Source organism: Tamandua tetradactyla, chromosome 14, assembly GCF_023851605.1.
Source record: "Tamandua tetradactyla isolate mTamTet1 chromosome 14, mTamTet1.pri, whole genome shotgun sequence".
Lineage (NCBI taxonomy): Eukaryota > Metazoa > Chordata > Mammalia > Pilosa > Myrmecophagidae > Tamandua > Tamandua tetradactyla.
The window spans coordinates 28,111,988-28,136,093 of NC_135340.1; the positions used below are offsets into that span (position 1 = coordinate 28,111,988).

The 24,106-nt window shown below is 32.1% G+C and overlaps 1 protein-coding gene across 3 annotated transcripts in view; it reads left to right on the plus strand.

Annotated features, from left to right (window-relative positions):
• The window catches only part of NOVA1 (NOVA alternative splicing regulator 1), a 146,472-nt gene that overhangs the window by 18,103 nt on the left and 104,263 nt on the right, over nucleotides 1–24,106 (plus strand). The window lies entirely within an intron of this gene.

Sequence of the window (24,106 nt, forward strand, 5' to 3'; positions counted from 1 at the left end):
AAAATTAGGAAAATGAATTTGTTATAATAAGCATATTATAATAATCTCATATGAAGCATATGGGTTTATTTGTAGTAAGTCTTTTGACATTTAACATCTGTCCCTCCCTTATTAAATCCTTGTACATGCAAATACAAAACATAAAAATATTGATTGGGGCTTTACCAGGAATTTAACAGAAATAAATAAGGTAGTATATACATTATTGAAAATTTGCTTTTATGATCTTTTTCAGTATACTAGGAAATTTGTGAAAATCCTTTCCCTATTAGTCAGAAGGAAAATCATAATAATATTGAGTGATAAAACCTGATGTTTCGTAATATAGGTGATAATTCATTAGGCCTACTCTTTTAGCTCTTTTTTATTGCTCTGTCAAATTAAACCTTTTCATTCGTGTTCCTGCGGCTTCCATAAAACATACTGGAAATTTTAATGGTGCATCTCTACTAAGTGTGTCTTTCAAGGGCTGTGGTTTATTTCTTTTCCATTTCTTAACAAATATTCACATTATCCATGAGTCACCACACAAATTCTTGATTGCCATTATGCTAAAGTATTTTTTATACCTTTATTTTATCATCAGAGTCTATTAATATAATGCTGCATTCAAATGCCTTATACGCTAAATTAAATATTATGTTAAATATTTAAGATTTATCTAATACCATAGCAAGAACAACTGTAAATATGATTTTGTTTTGTGTGACTGGGCCCTTGAGGAAAATACATTAAATTATGTTCATTCCAATTCTGGAATTATTTTATGAAAATTTAAAGTCTTAGTGAATATCTGTTGTCATAGAATACTCAGAATGCTAAACTTGAATATGTGACTACTAAGTGGTATGGGAAAAAATAAAGTGAGAAACTTTGTTAAAGGTCAATTAATTCCAGAATGATTAAATATGTGCCTAATCTTAGAGCATTAGATATGTTCTTCAATGCTTAGAACCTCTAGAGATGGTGAAGTCGGGGTGGAACTGGGCAATATTAATGTTGGCAATTCATATAAGAGGAATATGCATTAGTCTAGGTTGAAAATGACTAGGAGTTATCTCTGTTCCATTGGGGTATGGCTATGGGAACGAGAGAAACTTCAAATAGGCTGTAAAGATTGAGAATAGCCCCAACTTCCTTTTTACTGTTCTCACTTTTCTTTGGAATTAAGTCTGAAGATTGAATGATATTTCATCAATTTAAGAATCAATTCCAACACCTCCTCTGACATCCTCATTGATGATCTTGTTTCCAATTTTATATACAAAAATTAAAGTAATTAAAGGAGACATATGATGTCCTGTTCCACCACCAGGCCTACCCGGTTACCTACATCAGTGCCTATATATTCTCCATTTCTCTTATTATTTTGATAAAATATCTCTGCTCCTATTCTGGATTCCTTTCCCTCGAACCTACTTGGACATTTTCTTTTATCATACCTTTGTTTTTCTTATGCTATCAGTTTTCCCCATTCTATGAGATTTTGTTTCAGACTGCAAATATACTATTATTTCTTCAGTGTTTATAAAACAAAACATGTTTCTTTTGATCCTACTCTATTATAATAACTGCCATTTACAGTAAAATCATTTTAACCAATTGTCCATACTTCTTCTTCCAGTTCCTCGCCTCATATTTCTCTTTTAGACCCATTCCAGTTCGGATTTTGACCCTCTCATTCCAAAGGTACCGTTCTAGTCAAGGTCATTGTCGACTTCCATGATGCTAATTTAATGGTCAATTCTCAGTCCTCATCTATACACCACTCAGCAGCATTTGAGAGAGTGTAATCACTCTCTCCACTTTGAAACATTTCATTTTATTTCCAGCACACACCTCTGCTTCCTGGGTTGCAGCCTCTCAGTTGCCTTTGCTGAGCTCAGTCCCTGTACCGCTCTCTATTTTCTATCCCTGTTTATTCCCCTGATGAGCCTGTTCAGTGCACTGGTTTTAAATAACCATCTGTTCGGTGATGACTACTAAATGTTTATATCCGTCTTGGACCTTTCAACTGAACTCCAGACTAGTGATTTCAACTGCTTATTTGATATCCCTTATAAATCTAAAATATAGGAATTAAATATTTTAAATATGATCTTTCTCTCAAGTTCCCAAATCTGCTTCTCCCACAATCTTCTGTACCTCAATTACAGTTTTATTCTTGAAGTTTTTTTAGGTCAGAAATCTTGGAGTAATCCTTACTCTTTATCTTCCTGTCAAACTCTGTAAAAAGCAAGATCTAATGTTCAAAATATTTGTCTTAAAGAAAAAAATACAAACCAACTGAAAATATTAAAAATAAAAGCAAATGTTGCAAAAATGCGTTTACTATGCTTAGCCAAGTAAAGAATTAACCTAAAGATGTTGTTGGCTATGAATTCTGTATTAAAGCTGCTACTGGTGAATGGCAGAAACTTGCCTGAATCCTGTGTTTATGGTTTGGAAGACTTAAATTAAGATGCCGAGATAACCTAAAGTGATCTACAAAGTCAGTACATTCCCTATTTAATTCCAGCAGCCTTTTTGCAGAACTGAAAAAGCTGATCCTCAAAGTCATTTGGAATTAAAAAGGGCTTCAGATAGCCAAAACAATTTTGAAGAAGTAGAGGACACACACTTTCTGGCTTGAAAACTTTTTACAAAGCTACAGTAATTAAAACAGTGTGGTATTGGCATAAGGATAGACATATAGACCAATGGAATAGAATTGAGAGTCCACAGTTTAATCATACATCTGTAGCCAGTTGCTTTTGACAAGGGTTCCAAGTCCATTCAACGAGGAAATAATAGCCTTTTCAAGAAAGCGTGCTGGCACAACTGGAAATCCACATGCGAAAGAATGAATGTGGACCTCTACCTCTCACCATAAACAAAAATTACAAATGGAGCTGAAGGAATACAGACTGTGCAACAGGACTAGATACAAAAACTCAAAAATGGACAGCACAATAATACCTAAGTGTAATGTAACTATGTTGGAATACTGAATGAAGCTGCACCTGAAATATAGTTTTTTGTTTGTTTGTATCTTTTGTTTTTGTTTTTTTCTTTTTCTTTTTTATATATATATATTTTTTATTAGTATTATTATTTTAATTCTCTTCTCTATATTAACATTCTATATCTTTTTCTGCTGTTTTGCTAGTTCTTTTCCTAAATCGATGCAAATGTACTAAGAAATGATGATCATACATCTATGTGATGATACTAAGAATTACTGAGTGCATGTGTAGAAAAAAAAATGGACCAACAATTTAAATATATTAGCTATAAACTCTTAAAAGAAAACAGGTAAATATCATCAGGACCTTATATTATGCAATAGATTTTTAGATTTTAAGCAAAAAGCCACAAGCAACAAAAGAAAAACATGGACTTCATCAAATTTAAAGCTTTTGTGCATCAAAGGACATTACCAAGAAAGTGAAAAGGCAACTTACAGAACGGGAGAAAATATTTGGAAACCAATGGTTTAAAATCCAGAATACCAGAATATATAAAGGAATCCTACAACTCAACAACAAAAAGCAAACAATCCAATTTTAAAAACTGGCCAAGGATTTAAATAGACATTTTTTCAAAGATATTCAAATGACCAAAAAGTACATGAAAAGATGCTTAACACCATTAGGTAAATGCAAATCAAAACCACAGTGAGATACTACTTAACAAACACACTAAGATGGCTATTATTTAAAAAAATCTAAAAATAATAGATATTGACAAGGATGCAGAAAAATAGGAACCTTCATACATTGTTGGTGGGGATATAAGATAGTGCAGTCACTGAAGAACACAGTTTGGTAGTTCTTAGAAAATTAAATATAGAATTACCAAATGACCTGGCAGTTCCTCTCCTAGGTATGTACCCTAAGGTATTGAAAAGTAGAAACTCCAGCACATATTTATACATTAATTTCATCTCAGCTTTATTCACAGTAGTCAAAAGCTGAAAGCAACCCAAATGTCCATTGGTAGATGAATGGGTAAAAAAAACAGTGGTATGTCTGTAAAATGGACTATTATTCAGCTGTAAAAAGAAATGAAATGCTATTGCATACTACAACATATGGATGAAACTTGGAAGCATCCGAGTGAAATAAGCCAGACACAGGAAAGAAAAATGTATAATTTCTTACGAAATACTTAGAATAAGCAAAAGCCATAGAGCCAGAAAGCAGAGAAGTGGTTATCAAGAGGAGGGGGTGAACGGAGAGTTGTTATTAAATGAGTGTGTGGAAATAGGTAATAAGTATTGGTACAAGTTACGCAGTGTTGTCAGTGTGCTTAATATCAAAGTATTACCCACTTTAAGTATTAATATGATTTGTATGTGATTTATATTTTATCACAATTAAAAATAAAAGAAGTTAAAAATACAGCAAAAATACCAGTCTAGTATAATATGAAATTCGATTTTCATAATCTGATTTAATTCTTTTTTCCTTTCCTTCATCACTAGTCAGTCTTTGGGCCCTGGAGACTTGAAGTTTGGAAGGGGTGCAGTCTATTCTTTCTCGTACTCTGGTTTTGAAGGACACTCTGGAGGTCTCCTACTACATGGTTACCTGATATGCAGTGTCCTTCTTTGGTAATCTCTTTCAGCTCTTCTGTGTTCTGGCCATATGTGTGTAACAGACAGCCTCCAGCTGCTGCTGTAGTCCCCTTGCCCTTTTGTGGCCATCTTCGTTTAGGTACAGACAAGAGTCCTCATGTCTCCACCATTCTTTGAGGCAAGTGTGTGAGATGATAAAAAGGGGGGGAGAGAGAATGAACTTTGCAATCCACTGAGATTTACCTCATAAGACTGGTAGAGTGGGGAGCAATGATTGGTGAATGAAAAGGAAATGTTTTTGTGTGTTGTTTTGGGAACAAAATACCTCTGGAGCTATGCCAGAGACTCAGGTTTGATTGCCGATGCCTCCCCAATGCCAAAACGAACAAACAAACAAACAAAAAAAAACCTTACAGAATGTGTGTCTATTGATTTTTAAATATGTATATATATGCACACTTATATGTGTATTATATGGATAATAGATATTTTTTCATCCATTTTGATGCAGCATTCATCTTGTGACTGCAGTTTTACAAGTGATGAGAATTTCAGTGATATGACTACAGCAACTGAGGAAGGATTACCTTATTGTTTCAATTAAAAATATTTAATAGTTTATATTTTACTCAAGTAAGAAAAAATGATTTCCTCCTGTAATTCTTTATGAAATTTAGTTTTATAGATTCTTTGAGATAAAGAACCAAGTCTGGAAGGTATCATTAAATAGTGAAAACATCAGATCCTTAACTTCAAAGTTACTAGGGCTTTATTTCATTTGTGATGCTGAAAGTGAAGATCAACATTTAGAAATAATATACTGTTGAAGTAAGAATTTGGAATATAACATGGGATTGATTCTTTTCAACTAGAAAATTTTGAAATTTAGCTTATGCTTTAAGTTATTCTCTTGGGTACACAATTATTGATATTGGGTGTGATAATTTGCCATCAATAATGAGTAGGTTTTATATCTTTGATGATGCCATTTTGAAGTTTTCTGAAAATTTGTATCTATAGATCTGAGGCTTATCCAATTATTTTCTATGATAAATAGAATTTTCTAGATAAAGAGAGCAAATAAGATTGCAAGGAAAATATAATTTAAAAATTACATTGGAAACATTCTTAATGTTCAAATATATCATCATCCATTCCTCTTTTTGTTAATATTGTAATGTTGTAAAGAAATATGACTTAATAAAATGCATACTAATACAAACTATAATTCAAGCTTTTAAATAATTCAGATTTGTTGCTCCTCATTTAATCAAAATCTTTGGTTGGGGGAGTAAAACAGAAAAGATATGAATTAAAATGAATTATGGTATTCTACATGCAAGATACTTTGCTAGGCTCTTTAATTTCAATTATTTTTCATTTTGAGGAGTGTTCTCTGATTCTTTTTCAGATTATGTTTGCACTTATATTTTGAAGCCTCTTTTATTTCTTGAAACATGGATTTTTTTTCATCTATTTTGATGCAGCATTCATCTTGTGACTGCAGTTTTACAAGTGACAGGATTTTCAGTGATATAACTATAGCAGCTGAGGAAAGAAACATATTAAGCATACTTATTTTAACCCTGGTAATTCTGCTTATTTGTTTTTTCTGCTGGCTCTCACTCATGCCATGTTGCTTCCTTGTGTATTGTGTGACTTTTTTTGTTCATTTTCCTTAGCAGTTTATCTGAAGGGATTTTTTTGTGACTTGGGATGAAGGTGGTTTCTTTCAGAGTGGCTTTGCATTTACTTTTGTCAGGTGCCTGTGGCCACTCCTATTTTGAAACAACTTGAAATTAAATTCTTGTCTTGAGATCATTTCAACTATTCAGGTATGAATTCAGGCAGACGACTTATTGAAAACAGACTTGTGATTATGAATTCCTAGACACAGTGTGTGTTGTGGAATCGCCAGGGAGTGAGGGGAAGTTTCTGTTTCACTCTTGCAGTGATGGTGTGGCTTTCTGGAGTCCAAGCATTATGGAGGTCTTTCCTACTAGGCTGCCTACCTTAAACACATTCTATACTTTTAATTCTGGTCCTTATGGTCAGGGAGGTAAATAAAATGAAGCTCTGGTTACCATAGTTCATCAAATATCATCAAGGCTAATGCCACTTTTAGTGCTTTGCTTACCCCTCAGGGTTCCTGCATTCCTTTATATCTTTACTTTGGTGTTCCTTACTTTGTTGCCAATAGTGGATATATAGAAGGATGTGTTTCTAATATTTTTTCCAACATCTGTAGTAATTTTAGGTAGGAGGGTAGTTTGGTTCCCTACTTTGTTATATTGCCAGGCATAAAATTATGCTAGATGTTTTTTACAGAATTATCTTATTTCCCAAGTATTCTGAAAGTCAAAATATATTGCAATATAACCATTTTAGAAACAAGGTAATCTGACTAAAGCCATACAACTGTTAGCTGGAAGAAGGCTGCTCTGAACTCACATCTATCTGACTCCAGAGTCCCTGCCCTTTACATTTTACAGCACTACCTCCTTGTAGGTTTACATTTCTCATCTACAAATGCTTGCATCTCAAGGTTGTACCTATTTTATAGAGGGCTGGTGACAGGAATAAGTTGTGGAATCCTGAATTACAACCCAAGGAATTTTGAGAAAGGAGATATAACAGTACTATATTGTAAACAGTAATTAGCAATATGTTGCAAACACTGACAGTGTGTATTCGGGTTCCTTAATTAAACAAGGATTTTTGTCCTATTTTCTTAAATCTCTCCTGTTATCTCAGTATTTTATCTGCTTACCTTTTACTAAAGTCCCAGCAGCAATTTTCTCACTGCCATTTTTTCTTTGGCTTTTTCTTGTAACAGTCCTATCAATATTTCTTTTGAGCTGAGGAGTATCACCTGGTAAATATCAAGAAACTTCAAATGTTTCAAGTATAGGCAGTAATGGACATGATATTTCTTAGTCTTTTCTCAGTAAAGTACTAAAGAGAACCTTAGCGATTATCAAATGGGAAACTATTAAATTTTTTTAATAAAAGCATGCCTAGTTCATCTTGAGGAAGAAAATAAACCTATAGAAAGGTTACCATATGCTTTGCATTTTGAGATGACTATTTCAGATATAATAGATTTGAGAAAATGGAAAGTTAATGAAGCAGAAGAGTGGAAATCAGACAGGTATAGAAGAATAATCATATACAAAATAGCAGTGATCTCATTAAGAGTTTTCCAGATTGGGTTACTTCAACATTATCAAACTATCAAAAAGACGTGTCAGTGTCATAGGATAGGGCAAATAAGAGAAGCTAAGAGAGTAAACCTGTTTGTAGATATTCTTCATAAATTACATTTGAAATTGAATATTATATTTTAAGTAATATTATCACATTTAAATCCAAGCTATATTCCTTAATTATTGGTTTTTGAATTGTAACTAGGATCTCTTCGTGAAGTTTATTGGGAAAGGTGAGTTGAATTGAGGCAAGTGTTTTACAGAAAATGAAATTGATTATTTAATTTTCCAGATATTTATTGAGCTCATCCTATGTGAGAGGTTCTTTTTAGTACTACTGAAGATTTATCCCTAGTTCTAACTTTAGGGAAGGGAAAAGAAAAATGCAATATTGTCTGAGAATTGACCTTTTAGCAAAAATTTTAAAAGTAGCATTTAGTTAATTTTAAAAATTTATAAATTGCCTTTTACTCTTTGCCTTCCTCTAACGTAGTAAGTTATATTTCTCTTATCACAATGACTTTGTCATAACCAATGGAGCCAGTTTAAAAGTCACATGTATATAGTGTTCTACATGTAGTTGACTTTTAGTGATAACTCTTATTTTAATGACAATGAAGTAGACTTGGAATCTGAAGGCAGTAATAATATAGAATTGTTCTATTAATAGCCTTCAGAATTAGGTATAATATTTTCTTAGACATTGTTAAATCCTTGAACTATGTACCATGTCTCTAAGTAACATTAAATGCTACCTAAGATTCTTTATGTTTCTAAGATTTTGCTAAACTATTTAGTGGTATTCCCTTAGCATTTTTCAGTCTTTTACAATGATTCTGAAAGAATGTTTCATTGTTAAATGTCTGCTAATTCATATAATTTTATTGCTCTAATCTACACCATGTACAGCATGCTTTTGCTTTTAATTGTATCATGTTTCCTTTCCTTCTACTCATTTATATGCTCTTAGAACCAGGTTTCATTATATTTTCTTCTGTATAGATGCTTATTTTGTGTTTTTTTTTTAATTTAAGAACTCTATCGTAATTCTCTTGTCAAGACCTCTACCTTCAATTTGCGTTCTCTTCCTCCTTTTTTCTTGTCACATTTTCAGCACCAATCAAGGATTAAAGGAAGTGAATGCTTGTTTTAAGTTAGCTGTTGGTGATGTGCATGTATTATACAGTCAATTCACTTCCACACAATATCATTTAATCCATACCATGGCAGTATGCACAAGGCTAGATGACAAAAATTAATGTCCATGCCCACACTTCAGTTTTTCTGGAGATTTAAATTTGAATTCCTATCCAGAATTGCTTAGAACCTTATTATGAATGCCAAAATAAACAAATATATATACAACAGTTACAAACACAAAACTACCTTGCACAGTGAGAAAACTACCTTGTGCAGTGATGAATAATGATTGAAAGTAGCTGAGAACATTGGGTGGGCCACAAGGGCTCAGCAGGCAGAGTTCTTGCCTGCCATGCTGGAGACCCCCATACAAAAAAAAAAAAAACAAGAAGTAGCTGAGAACAGAAATTTTACTAGAATTGGTCTCTCAAATAAGGAAGAGCTATGCTTCAACATTTGAGGTGTACAAATGACCAAAAATACTGTGTCACACAGAAAGACTGTAGGGGATGAGATGGAATATACAAGAAATACAAAAGGTACAAAAATGAAAAAGAAGAAATTGGTGAACCTTAGGAGCAAGAATACACTAGTAGAACAGCAGATAAAGTAGACAGAAAGGAGTCAATGAGGAGACAGAAGATGGAATGTCTTTTTAATCTTGGAGAATGTGGAGGGCTGGTAGCATATCTCAAGGACAACACTGTCAAATATTAAAAACTTAGTCATAGGAAAGCTCCACATGATCTGATTTGGGAATAGAGAAGACAAATAGCTACCTAGATGTCAAAAAGACTAACATTTTCCTCTTGCAAAAGTATAAGCATCTAGGTGCATTGTAGGTAAAGAGTGAAGTCTAACAGCTATTATGGAGTTTTTTTTGGAGACGGAGAGAGGCTAATGGCAAGAGTGGATTCTTTCAATGTAGACTTCTTCAACAAAGTTACAGGACTCTACTGATTTCAATACCTCTTAAATTTAATCTCTTACTACTTACATCTGCTGCTTCCCTTTGCCAAATAGTGTATAATTACTGATGTTTACGGTGATAACCCTAATTCATCAAGAAATGTTTAAACTATATTTGTTACATTTTTTACAGTTAGTAATGTAGGGATTATTATAAATGTGTTTAAAATTAAGTATTTGGGTAGAGTTCTTAAAGGTTTAATATTGTTATAAAAACACTAAAACACACATACCAATTAGGCATATTTTTATAGGTAAATTAATCCTTTACTGTATTGTTTATTTATTATACAATATAGAATGGGTTGTTTTCAGTTTTGTTCTAAAAATTATCAACCATTTAACTGACACACCCTTCTATGTGTAAGAACAAAGCTTTAAAGTAAGACAACTGGTTTTGAATTTCTGTCCTATCATTTGCCAACTCTGTGATTTAGAGGCAAGTTGCTTGATCTCTTTTATAATTCTCCAGTATAAAAATGGTTATGTTAGTAACCATCATAAGGAACTATAGCAGGACTTAATTATAATGGTATTTGTAAAAACTTTATGAAAATACAGACCAAGCACTCAGTAAATGGTATTAAATGTTAATCTGAGAAGTGTATAGGAAACTATATAAGCAATTGATTCTTGATTTTTTTTAACTTTATTTAACAGTTTGAGGTTTCCCGTATTTATCAAAGAATTACTTATAATTCACGTAGGAATTATTGCTAAAGTTAGTTGTAATGAAAATTGCTTGACCTTTCTTCTATCAACACCATTTATTAATTAGTCACTATTCTGCATAATTTCTTTAGGAATGAATTTTAAGTTGTTTCTGTGGTGGAAAACTTTGCAACTTTTGTTTTTTGAGAAGAATTATTCTGCATCCCATGCATACCAACCTGATGTGTAAATATCTTCCCTCAGAACTGATAGTATATTGGGACTTTACAAGAGAGGGAGTGAGAAGCAGCTGAGCAGGGAGTTGAGGAATGAATGATGACTTATCACCTCCTATGCTTCTTATTCACTGGCAGCCTGGTAGCTGTACTTGTAATTTTACTCTGTATTCTTATAAGACCAAGGAAACAGTAGGTCCTCTTACAGAAAGTGCTTTGGCTGGATGCAGTTGTAGTTTCAGAGAGGAAAAGAGTATTAGGGGTTGGCAAGTCTCAGAGAAAAGGACAAATTATGTGTAATGAAGTGTCAACAATGTATAATACTTAATATTTATAATACCTTGAAGTTCCACTCGGTCACTTACTAGTTTCATGAACTCCAGTAATTTACTTACTCTCTGTTCTTGAGTTTTCTAATATGTAAAATAAGGATAATAGTACCTCCCTCACAGAGTTGGTGAAGGTTAAGTTTGCAGTATGTATAAAGCAATTGGGATAGTGCCCAGCACATTGTAAGTACTATGTAAGTGTTAACTACTGTATTTCATCAAATCTGAGTTACCACTTTTGGTAAGATGCACCATTACTCTATGTGGCATTAAGAAAGAAAAGAATATATTCCTAGTTAAACTATAGCACAGTGGTTTCTTATCACATGGATTGTAAAGCATTTCCTAATTTCAGAGATCTAAAAATGTGAAAGAAGTGTGTCTTACAATCAATGAAGTATATTGTTTGTGAATAGGTAAGCTGTACAGCTTTTCCAATTGTGATTCTTTAAAAGATAATGTTTATCTTGTTCCTGTGTATTGCTTATATTTAGTTGACCATAAATTATTAGTTATAATGGTGATACTCCTATTTGTTTGGAAAAAAAATAGAAGTATAATAGACTATGCTTGGAAATATTTAGATGATGTGAGTCATATTGCTTTTGTTCATTTATAATTTTACGTAGGAGGAATTTTTATTTTACATTTATAAGTTAAATTTATCTTTTGATGTCAGGCACTATTAATTTTGAACCACGTTTATGTATCTGCAACACTCTGATAACAGTTGTTTGTAATTATGTTCTTTAGGGCCTTCCAAATCCTAACATATTTTCCAAATGATCAAAGATAACATTATGCTCAGTAGATTTATAATGCTAAGAGTAGAGCATAACAATAAAGATTATGGACTCTAGAATCAAATTTCCAGGGTTGACATCTCAACTCAGGTACTTATAAACTTGCCAAATCAATTTGCCTTTGTTCCTTCATTTTCTCATTCTTAAAATGGGGAAAATTGAAATTTATATGTAAAGTGCTTAGGATAGTAGCACATAGTAAGCACGTTGTAAATGCTTGCTATTCTTTTCTGTTAAGCTGGTCATCACATAAATTTTTTAAAGTTCTGATCAGTTTTATTAACTAGAATCCATGTTAAACCAAATCATTCTATTTTTTAATCTTTTAAAATGATTAATTTCATATGATTTTACCTCAAAATTGTCTTCAGTATTTTACTTCTTGAGTTACAAATCCCCAAACTGATTTATTTTCCCATTTAGTACTTATTGGCCAATATAGAAACATCTTCACATATTTAAAATATATCTGTGGGTATTTTATAGTCTTGTGAATAAGGTGCATATTATGCAAAAATTATCACTTATCAAACATTCAGCTATCTCATAAACTTAAGTGAATAAGACAGCTTTCAATATGTATTTTGATCTCCATATTGAATTATATTAGTAATTTTAAAAGTGTATTCTGGAGTCTCCAACAGATTCTAGGGAATTTTTCCTCACAGGTGGCATGAATAGTCTTGAATGCTGAGACCATAACCCACTCTATTAACAGCTCTGATTTAACTGTTTACATACTACCTATTCCTGTAAGACTGTTGGAAGCAACAAGTTCTGGATAAAAGTTGAAAACCACTCGGTTAAGATTTTTTAACTCTAAAATTTTAATTTTGGGATGTAAACAAAAGATATCTGAGAAAGCTCTCATAAAACACACACATTTATACTTCAGCAATTTATTGAATAAGCTAAGTTATTGACTATAATTAGTAATTATCTCATTAGTAATAATAATTTATATTGCTGTTTAGAGTTCATTTATGCTACTTTATTTCATCCTCAGTCACATCCTTATCTTAAAAGAAAGATGAAGGCTTTTGGAGTGAATCTGGTAGAAAGGGTCTTATATATTAGATAAGACCTTGAATGCCACTTCCTAACTGGCTTAGACCCTAGTGTCAAGTTATTTAATTTCTCTGTGCTTTGTTTTCCTTATTTGTAAAGTAGACTTAATTATACCTATTTTACAGGATTGTTAGGATTAAATGAGGTGATATTTATAAAGTGCTCTGACATAGAGTAATAAAAGTTATTTCTCTTCCCCTTAATAGTAGATAGCAGGAATAAGAATTGTATTTGAATTTTGTTCACTTGTCATAACCAGATTGCTCAATTTCCTACCTCACATGCTGTATAAAAACAAGAGCTTCAGAAATTGTAGGTATTCTGGAAACAACTGTTAATATGTCCATGGAAATAAAAGCAGATGCTTTTAAAAAAATAGCATGGGACCATTTAGTGTAGAACAGAATATTTCATATATCCCAGAAGTTCTGATGCCAGTATGAACAGTGGTATTCACAGGATTGATACTTTTAATCATCAAAAAGGTAAGAAATGATACTCAGTCACACAAACATATATATGGTAAATTTTTTAAAGATTCTTTAAAGATTTATTAGCAAAGGAGAGTTTTGTCATTCGAAGATATGTGTCAATTTATATTGCAGTTTTTAAAATATGAAACCGTATTGGTGGTGAATACTTGAAATATTACTATGTAAAAATTCGTAAATTGCCATTAATCATGTATTATTTTACATTGTGAATAGGGAATTTTAATTTCTTAAATTAAATTTGAAAGCCTAAATGATATATGCAGAGAGTTAAAAATAAAATTCTATTAAAAGACTTAAAATAAAGCAGTCCCCTGTTTAACTGCTCACAAAGCCCCCTGTAGTCCAACTCTCCAGAGGCAGTCACTTCGTACTCTTGTAGCTGTTTCTTAAGGCATTCATTTCCATATTTCTAAATAATATATTTAAACTGCTCTTTCTTGATTTATTATTTTTTCTCTATTAATTTAATTCCTGTTTTATTAGTTGGGAATTACGATATATACCACCCCATTCTCTCAACTTATCTATACAATAACTTTGCATTAAATCAGCACTATTATAATGTGAACATTGTCCTTTTTCAGTCAAACAGTGTATTATGATTGTTTCCTTTCTCCTATAACTTTTTCTTTTTCTATGCTTGGTAAGATAGTAAAGTTTTTTTTGTATTTTAGTAAAAATTTAGTCTGCTCTACAATCTAGATTGGTTGGTTGCTGTCTAGTAGTAGAGCACACATCTTGGAATTTCTCTTGGTGGTAGAGCCTGTATTTCTGAATTCCTTGGTTTTCTTTCTTTTTTTTTTTTTTTTTAATCTTTCCTTTTGTTTTACAGAAGTATATTTTTCAGCAATCTCCTGAGAAAGGACTCATAGATGTTTATATGTTTGAAGTTGTCTTCCTTTCATCTTCACATTTGATTGAATATTAGCTAATGTGTAAAATTATAGGTAGAAAATAATGTTCTCTCAGAAGTTCTAGGTTCTCTGTCTCTGGTCGTAGGACATATGTTGATCTGGATTTGTCCTGTAATTTTCTTATCTTTCCCCTCTCTTTTTTTCAATTCTTAATCTTTTCATTCTGCTCTCTGGGAGATTTTCCAGACTTTTCTCATTTATTAAATGTTTATTCCAACTATTATTTTTAATTTCTAAATGTTTTTACTCTTTCTCTGATTATTCCATTTTTTATAGCATAATTGTTCTTATGTTATGGGTGTAATTATTATTTCTTATGTCTTCAAGGATATTAATCTTAAGATATAGTCATGTTTCTTCTGAGTATCTTTTTCCTATTTATTTATTTATTTTGATTTTAGTCTTTTATGATGGAGGCTTTTCTGTAAGCCTCAGCTTAATGAGGTGTTGTAAATTTAGATGGAAACTGTAAATATGGGTGTAGGATTTACTGACTGGTTGGCTTCATTAGAGTTACCAAGCAATAGACCAGAATTTCTGTTGTAAGACTCCAGATTGTATTATCTATAGTTCTCTTCTGTGGGATCTTTTAGTTTCTCCAATAAAAATGCAGATCTTCTTTTTAAAGGGTATGTTTCTGACTGCTGGCATTTAGGAACCACCAGTTCAGGAGTCCCTCCACTCCTCTTTACGTTGTGCCTGGTAGTTCTGAGTCAAAACATCTCTGGATCAAGATATCTAACACTCTGACCCAACACTTCTGTGGGTGGAAGACAGGATATGATATGGGGCAGGAAACATGTGTGTCTACTCTTCTCTATGTAAACTTTTGGAAAACCTTCAGTTTTCAGGGTGCCCCTGCTTTTCTGGGATATTAAGCAAATTGTCCTAATTCCATATTATGCTCCTTTTCTGCCACTTAGTTAAATGAGTCACTACTCCACTGCCTGGATCTTTAATTTTCCAGTGTTACATAGATTTTTTATTTGCTGTTGACTCCACTGTCCATCTCTTTGTCCTTGTGCTTTTCTACTTTTCTGTCATTTAGTGAAGTTACAGAAAAGAATAGGATTTAATGTGTGTGCTCTATCTGTCATATATAACAAAAATGATAATATTAGCAGCTGGCATTTTTGGAGTGCTTTACTATATGCTAGATTTGTTCTAAATGCTCAAATGTAGATTTTCATTGAATCCTCAAACCAACACATTAGAAAAATATTATTATTGCCCTAATTTTAGGAAACATGCTGATTAAGTAATTTGCCAAATATCACATGTCTAGTAGGTGGTAAAGGGATTTGAATCTAGGAAACGTACTTCTAGAACCTGAAATCTTGGTACTTTGTCTTTAGTGATGTAGACCAGAAGTCTGCAGTGCTTCTTCAAGACTTCTAAATTTACTTAAACTAACTTAACATCTGCATACCTTAGGCAAATCAATAGATTTTCAAATAGCTAGTTTAGAGGAACACCTAATGGCTTATAAATATGCTACACACAGACACGCACAAAAATGCACATAGAAATAATTTATTATTTATTGTGTGAAGAATAGTTTTTTGATACCATAGAACTTTAATATAAACTTACAGTTATCACTTACCATCATTGTTTAAAGTAATTTTTTTAAAAAAAGGACTGGCATTTACTGTTTGAATTAGGTAAAATGCATTAGTCTAACAGGTTAGGAATAATTAAAATCAGAGGACTTATAAATTTCAGTTGATCTTTTTCAAATTTGTTTATCCTTTGTTTGAAATTTGCAGGAAATGTCAAAATATATGGGTAGCAAGATTTAAATATTATAAATAACCAAAATTGATCTATGGCTATAAGAAATAGATGTTCTGGCCAAATATTTGAAATTTAATATAAGCTTAATTGAACCTCAAGGTATCATCAATTAAAAATTATATTCAATACCAGTTTGCTTTGTCTTTTATAATAAATCATTTCTATTTAATATAAGTTTTTCTATCCGTGAAATTTTTTAGTGTAGACCAAACTTATTGCCTTCCTGCTGAGGAGATAAATTCTGAATCTAAGAGATGTAATGTCAGCACAGTGAAGCAGGAAATTATTCTTCTGTGTCGGCTGATGCGGCTAAAGAATAAAGTAGGTTTGGGGTAGGATGTATTTCTGTTATCACTACTCAGACATCTCTTTGACATGCAAATAGATTTTAAAATCAATTGAGTTCCAAGTATATGGTGACAAAAGATATTTCCTTGCTGTCATTTCTTCTTCTATCCTCTCTAAATGTTCCAACTATATTCCAGAATACCATGTTTTTCAGTTTCAGTGGTGGCAGTCCTCAAAGTTACTCAGCTTATTCAGGTAAAATAATATTTGGAAATCATTATGTTTTCCATGACACTAGATATATCAGTGTACTAAACATAATAGTACCAGTGGTGGTAATAATAATATAATAATAGTAATAATAATAATAATAATAATAACAGTAGCTGATAGTTATATGGAGTTAATATGAGCCAGACAGTTTTAGCCAAGTGCTTTCCATATATTAACGAATCAGTTCACATAGTAGTTCTATAAGGAAAAGAAGGCACATGAGATTAAATTTATGTACATGTGTATATGTGTGTTAGTATGTGAATGTGTGTGTGTGTGTGTGTGTATGTGTGTCTCCATAAAATTAGAGGTAGAAACGGAACTGTCCCCCATGGTCTGTCATAATGGTCATATTATACTAATACAATTTTCTACAAAATCTGATAGACTCTCCTATACGCAACTTTTAAAATATTTTAGAAACAGATATAACTTCAAATTTCGACAGTATTTTTTCTATGAACTGGGGAAAGACTGCTTTTACTTGTTTTTTGTCTCCAAAAAACCTCAGCAAGTTGTAGTATATCACTTTGTTCAGCAGTCTTTGATCTTTATCTTAACATGGCATAAGCAGAAAGCAAATTTATATTTCCTTATTCAATAGAGTCACGTTTTACTTAATTATCACAATTTATGCTTTCAGTATATCTATAAACTTTTGCTAGATGAAACTGTCATCTTTTTTTCATCTGAAGAAATTATTTAAAGATGTATATATTAAATATGATGAATTACAGAAATTCTAAGGAGTTTTAAGAAATCCATGCATACTTCATAGATGCTTAAAGTAAGGAAATGTTAGGATCTTGATAAATGGTGTATTTGTTTTTCATGTCATTATAAACTTGATATGATCTGAATTGAATATCATTCATGAATATTTGGATTTGGAAATGGCAGTAGCAGTTAATAATAAGAGACTTTCAACTTTAAAGCTATATACTAATCATGTAGAAATGACATTAAAATGCACAGTTATCCTATATTTTCAAAATGGGAAGTTCAGTAACATCTACAGAGTTATAGTAACCAATAGAGTTTTTAATTAATAATAGGGGTGAGAATAAGTTCCGTATTAAATTGTCTGTTTAATCATACTCTTTAACACAACTACCATTATATTTTATATGTATTTAAAAGTTGATGGTTCTGTAATACTTATGCTGCTTTTCTGTGTTGCATTTCAAGTGCTAGGAGCCTTAAAGATAGGCTTCAAATTGAAAATGTGTTTTTGTAAGATTGTAAAAAAGCTTTATAAAAGAATGTCAATGGAAAACCAAGGAACAAAAAAAGTTTGGTAATCTCATTTGCATGTACCAGCCATTGTAGCAAGAATATGTCCATTGTTTCTGTAACTTCACTACCCTCAAGTCACCATATTTTAAAACCGGGTAAACTAACTGTATCTTTTCTGTAAATTCCTTCCATGTATAGCTGAAACACAGTATTTTTACCTTTAAATTTAGATTTTGTCAGCTTATTTCTGTTTTCATATATTTATCCTAAAGCTTTTATTTCTTGATCTTAATAGAGTCAACCATTTTTTCACATGATTATAAAAAATGTTAAAGTAAGTCATGAACATTGCCATAAAATGGTTTTGTGCTGGCAAATTACCATGTGAGGTTATTGATTCCTGGGTTTGCTATATGTGATAATCACTATTTAATTGAGTATTACCCAAGGTAGAAAATCTTTGAATTATTTGGTAACAATGGATTGAGTTTCTCAAGTTATGTTGATTAATATTGTTAACTAGCAGTGAATAACATGTAATTTTGGATTACTTAATTTGCTAATAACTGATATTTCTTCCAATATCCTATGAGGAAGTACACTAGAATAAGGTATAAATGCAGAAATTAGTCATGTAATTTTGACTTGCATGACTTTCTTTTCATCATGTTGTATCTCTGTGAAGGATGGTTGATAAAATGTGTTGAATATACATGTCATAATTTAGAATGATGAGTGAATGAGTTTAAATGAGTAGGAACATTACATAAAGAGTTATAAACATCAATGTTATAGGATCCTCTATCTGTAAAAGTGACATTTAAACTGAAATAAGGTCATGCATAATTTAATCATGTAAAATACAGATTCCATGATATATTTAAAAAGAAATCCCTGAGGTTTTAGAGGATTCCCTTAAATATTAATTTATTTTATAAATTAATAAAATTTATAAATTTTATTTGTCTGGAAAGAGCATTACTCCTCTTAGGGAAAGATCTAAGTTATGCATCACAGCAAAATATTATCCAAATTTGTGTCTCACGTTACTCTAATATGAATACTCTAAGTGTTCCTTTAAAACAGTTAACCTTAGACACTGTTTTTTTCTTTTATTTTTGTTCTTTTCTTCTTTACAGCCCTAAAGATCTTCAAGTTTCTAAGTTTGGTGACTTAGAGGATTTTATTTCTTAGTTTCTATACAACCTACTATTTCCTACAAATGTACAAAATATTTATATTTATGCTATTTTTAATTGCCTAGTATTTGTAATAAGAACTAGTATTACTTACAAGTGTTAAAAATATTTCTATAATTTTATACTAGGGTGAAAAAGCTGAGCATTCCTCATAAAATAACCAAAGTTACATAATTACTTATTGTTTCTAAGACTAACATTTTGATAAGGCATGCATTCAGCCTGATATTCGTAAAACAGTTTTGAGAGAGTAATATTCAAAATCACTTACCAACTCATTGGTAATATAACTCATTTGTAATACAGTAGGAATTGAGATGAAAAATTATGGAAATAAAAACATGGGATTTTTTTTTCTTGAATATTAACTTTGTTTATGGTTGTTCCAATAAACTTTTCATGTTTGTTTATTCATATCAAGATTTCATAGCTGTGTGGGCACTTCCTCTGGTAAAATCTGTTTGATTGGACTAATTTAAGTTTTAACCTCATAGCCAACTTAAAACTCAACCTTTCCCTTTCTGCTCAGTACCGCTTGGGCTATTCTAGGAGATTGGAGTGGGAATGGGTTGAATCTTGTTACTAACCCTGCTCATTCCAGTGAGTGGAGAGTGATTTATTCTTTGACTCATAACTATTCTTTCTCGCCTGAGCACTGATGAATGAAGAGAGAGATAAAAAGCTCACTTAATTAAGTGGCTTCCTTGATCAGTTTTTTTCATTTTCTGCGCCTCTGCCTGACACTGACTAGTGTCAGCACCTTCTGTGTGGACTAGCTCTCTGGTGAGGCACATGTGTATCTTTTGGGTGCAATGGGGTAGATTTTCGGAGTGTCGTATCATCCACTTCTGATTTGTCCTTTCCCAGGTCTTATATTTCTGTCATTCCAGTTCACCTACAGTCTCGGGGTTCTGGGATCTCCACTGTTTGGAGAGTCAAGTCAGACTACTTTCACAGGCAAGAGACTATTGTTTTAAGGGGTAACTCCAACTCTCTCTCTGCCCTGTCTTCCAACTCCAAGTCTTCAAAGAAGCACGAAGAGGAGTAGCAGAAATGGAATTAATCAAGCAGAGGACCATTTGGAAGATGAGATGCCAGTCTTCTCTTCTTGCCAATATTTTGGATGAACTCTCACTTGATTTGAAGACTTGGCAACAACAGCGTCCAACTACACTGTATCAGCAAAGCAGATTTTCCCTGGAGATGGGAGTAAGGGGAGGACAGTCTTGGGATAGTGGTCGAAAGTGGTAATTCTGGAGAGGTGATAGGCTCTAACTTGTTTAAAACTGTCTTCTGAAAGTGGAATACTTGATTGATGCCTCGTTGTTCTTAGTTTTGGGTTCTACTTGCCAGTGCTTAAGTGATGGGAAAAATCTTGAAATCCTGTTATGTGGATTTTTCTTAGTCTTGCTAGTACTTCCATTCTTCCTGGCTATAGTCTATTCTACCACAGTAGCTGGTAGTGAACTTTTAAAATGTTAAACAGATTATATCACTCCCCAGTCAAAATACTGCAATGGCTTTCTACAACAGTTTGAAAAAAATCCAGAGTCCTTTATTATAGCTTACAAGGCCCTATGTGATCACTTCCAGGCTCATTTGTTGATTGTGTGTTCCTGTCTCAGGTCTCTGCTGTTCTTACCCCAGATAATCTGTGGACTCACTACCTCTTTTCATTCTGTTTTTCAAATAATACAGCCTCCTCAGAGAGTTTTCTCTTACTCCTCTGCCTCATAACTTGCTGGCTTTTTTGTTTGTTTGTTTGTTTATACACAAATCACTTCTACTTATTATATATACAGTAGTTTATTTTCTGTCTCCTATTATATTAGCGTATACTCTTCAAGAGGGCGGGTCATTAGTTCCTTTGTTTAGTGCTTTACCTCTGCCTAAAATGCTACCTGACCTGTAGGAGGCTCTCAGTTTCTTAAGTTAATAACTTAATGCTAGTTTCCAGACTCAAACTTTAGAACTATATTTAACTTATACCACATGTTTACTCTTCCAGTGTTTCTTAGTTTGCCATAGCTGCAATAACAAACAATACAGATTGGTTGGCTTTAAAGAATAGCAATTATTGTCTCACAGTATTATAGACTAAAGTCCAAGATCAAGGTATTGGAAGGATTATGCTTTCTCTGAAGTCTGTAGAATTCTGGTGGTGGCTTACTGGCAATCCTTGGCATTTCTTGCTTTATAGATATGGCTTTACCTCCACCACATGATAATTTGTCTTCTGTTTCCTTCTTTGGCTTCTCTTGAATGACCATGTCATAATTTCTTCTGCTTTTAAGGACTTCAGTCATACTGACTTAAGGCTGACCAAAATTCAGTTTAGCCTTAAAATCTTTAAATTTTAGATTAAAATTTAATCTAATCCTGCAGGATTTGGGGTTAGAAAGCAATCATGACTTTGTGGGATGCATGTTTCAATATGCCATACAGAACTTCACATATTATTATGATTTTTTAATTCTTTTATATAGTTCTTTTATTACTCCTAGCTGTATATTTCCATTATTATCTCAGTTAAACCTATCAATACCTCTGATTCATTATCCATGAACTAGAAGACTAGAGTGATTTAAATAACCACTTTTTGTAGTAAAACATTGCAAAATTCCTTAGCATATTTGAATCTGTGCCTTTTCTTCTCATTTGTCCCCAACCGCACTGTGTATTCTGCTCATTTCCTTTTAATTACTGTGTTTTAAATGTTAAACCATGCCTCTCTGTTCTATGTCCTTACTTAAAACCTTTTCCCTTTGTTTTTACTGCTATATATTTTCTTAGTGTATTAATACAGAAGATATAACTTCTATCATGAGAAGATTCTAGAAATGGTTGTATATATTTGAATGATGGGGAACCAACCATATAGGCATTGTATACTATTATTTCATACATGTTAGCAAAATTCTGTTTCATCACTAAGTATCCTTAATATATGGTGAGAGTTAATTTGTCATTTTTCTGAGTATTTAAAAATTACCACAATCCCAAGGAGCATATTACACCATTTTGTAATGTTGTTTGTAATTGTGAATTTATTTTAAAGGTTAAATCAATCTACATGCTGTAAGTCAAGGATTCTTATTAAAGGATGTGTATGTATAAATGTTTATATATCCTTTACTGACAGAAAATTAAACTGAAAGAGGTAGGGAAGACAAAGTGCTTTATTAAAAAAATGTCTTATACATATCACTTTTTCAGAAAATGTAATCCCTCATTAGATTCTTCATATTTAGTATGTTATGGAGTGAATGAAAGGAAAAACTGATAAAATTAAATTATGTTGTATTCCATCATTTAGGATTTATTTATAAAAGCAATTAAATTGAAGCCAAATGTTGTTTTTTTTTTTTTTTTATCTGACTCAGTTCCAAGTAAGTGCAGTGAAAAGTTCATAGAGAAGAGACCAATGTGGCTTTCTGAGAAATGCTGACTCCAGGAGTATGTAGCAGGGTTCCGAAATTTGTATTGAACAATTTTTGTATCTGAAATAATGCAGAAATATATAGTTTGTGGTTTTGATCGTGTTTAGAAGGTATGGCTAAGTAAAAAATATATATTATTAAAACTTGTGGCAGTAAACAAAAATAAGACTCTATAAAAAACTTGCAGTTACCTTTGATTGCTCTTTAGAACAATTATTATCAATATTACTGATAGGTATTGGCTAGATATTGTTCTATGTGCTTTATGTGAGTTATTTTATTCTTTCAGGAAACCTTCCTGAAAGATTTCCCCTCATTTTAAATAATAAGAAACAGCTGCTCAGAGTTATACATTTAATTTAAAATGATTGCCTCAGCTTATTCAGTTGGATGCTTTAGACATCCCTTCTCAATAGTTCCTTAAATGTTTTGGGGGGTGTTAGTGGTGAAGTCACAGAGCTTTTTGAAATTTGCCCAAAACTTATGGTTCATTTCCATAGGAAATATATGTATGGACCCATATAATATGTATTCATTTTAGTGTGCAGTTTTGCAGACTGTTCCTAGATTCCTTGAGTCCCAGAATAAGTGGACCTCAGATTGAGATTCCCTGATTAATATTTACTTTTAATAAGATACTGGGAAACTCTGCACATCTTTCTTCCTCTACCACCTCTTGTCATTTAAAGAAAATAATTATTTTTTACATTATACATTATCCCAGAAATAATTTAAGAAAGCAGAAAGGAAATTGTCAGCTACCTACGACTCCACTGAGTTGCCAAAATAAATTCTGTTACAGCAAATGAGAGTCAATAGGTTTGACCATAGGGTACTTTTTAGCAGTCAGGCTTGCTGTGACTTTGCCACAAAGTATCCTCAATCTGCTTTAGTAACCTAAATGCAATTTTTTTGAAATAATGTAAATAGTTACCTTTTCAGAGTAGTATAAATATAGTAGCTGTGCCTGGACATAGGAGATTAGAAGGAAAGCACCCACAAGTGTAGTGATTCAGTGATATTTCTTGGAAAATAATTTTTAATTTGATCTTCTGATTCATCAAAGATAAATCATAGAGAAAAGGTATTGTAGTTGTTAAAGTATGATGAGATAATTCTCTGTATTAGTAAACTAAACTTATCATATACTTGGCTAAATCATTGTTTTTATGGCCTAGGATTAAGAATGTATTTTGATTCTAGCTCAATTTTACTTTGAAGAAGAAAAGTTGTCAATTTATATTGGCTAGCTTTTACAGTTCCATTATAGGAAAAATAATTTAATCATTGCTAGTTATTAAAAAACTAGTTATTTCATAAAATTGTTTTTTAATAAAAAGTAATTCAGAATTTCAGAATGTTTTTCCCTTACAGATTCTTTTGAAACTATTTTCATGTTACTTCTACCTTGAATCTGATCTTACCTATTTTGAGTTTCCCCCTTGAATTGTCATTTGAAACAAAAACATTAAATTTACTGAACGGAATGAAGAAACTGGTTTTAG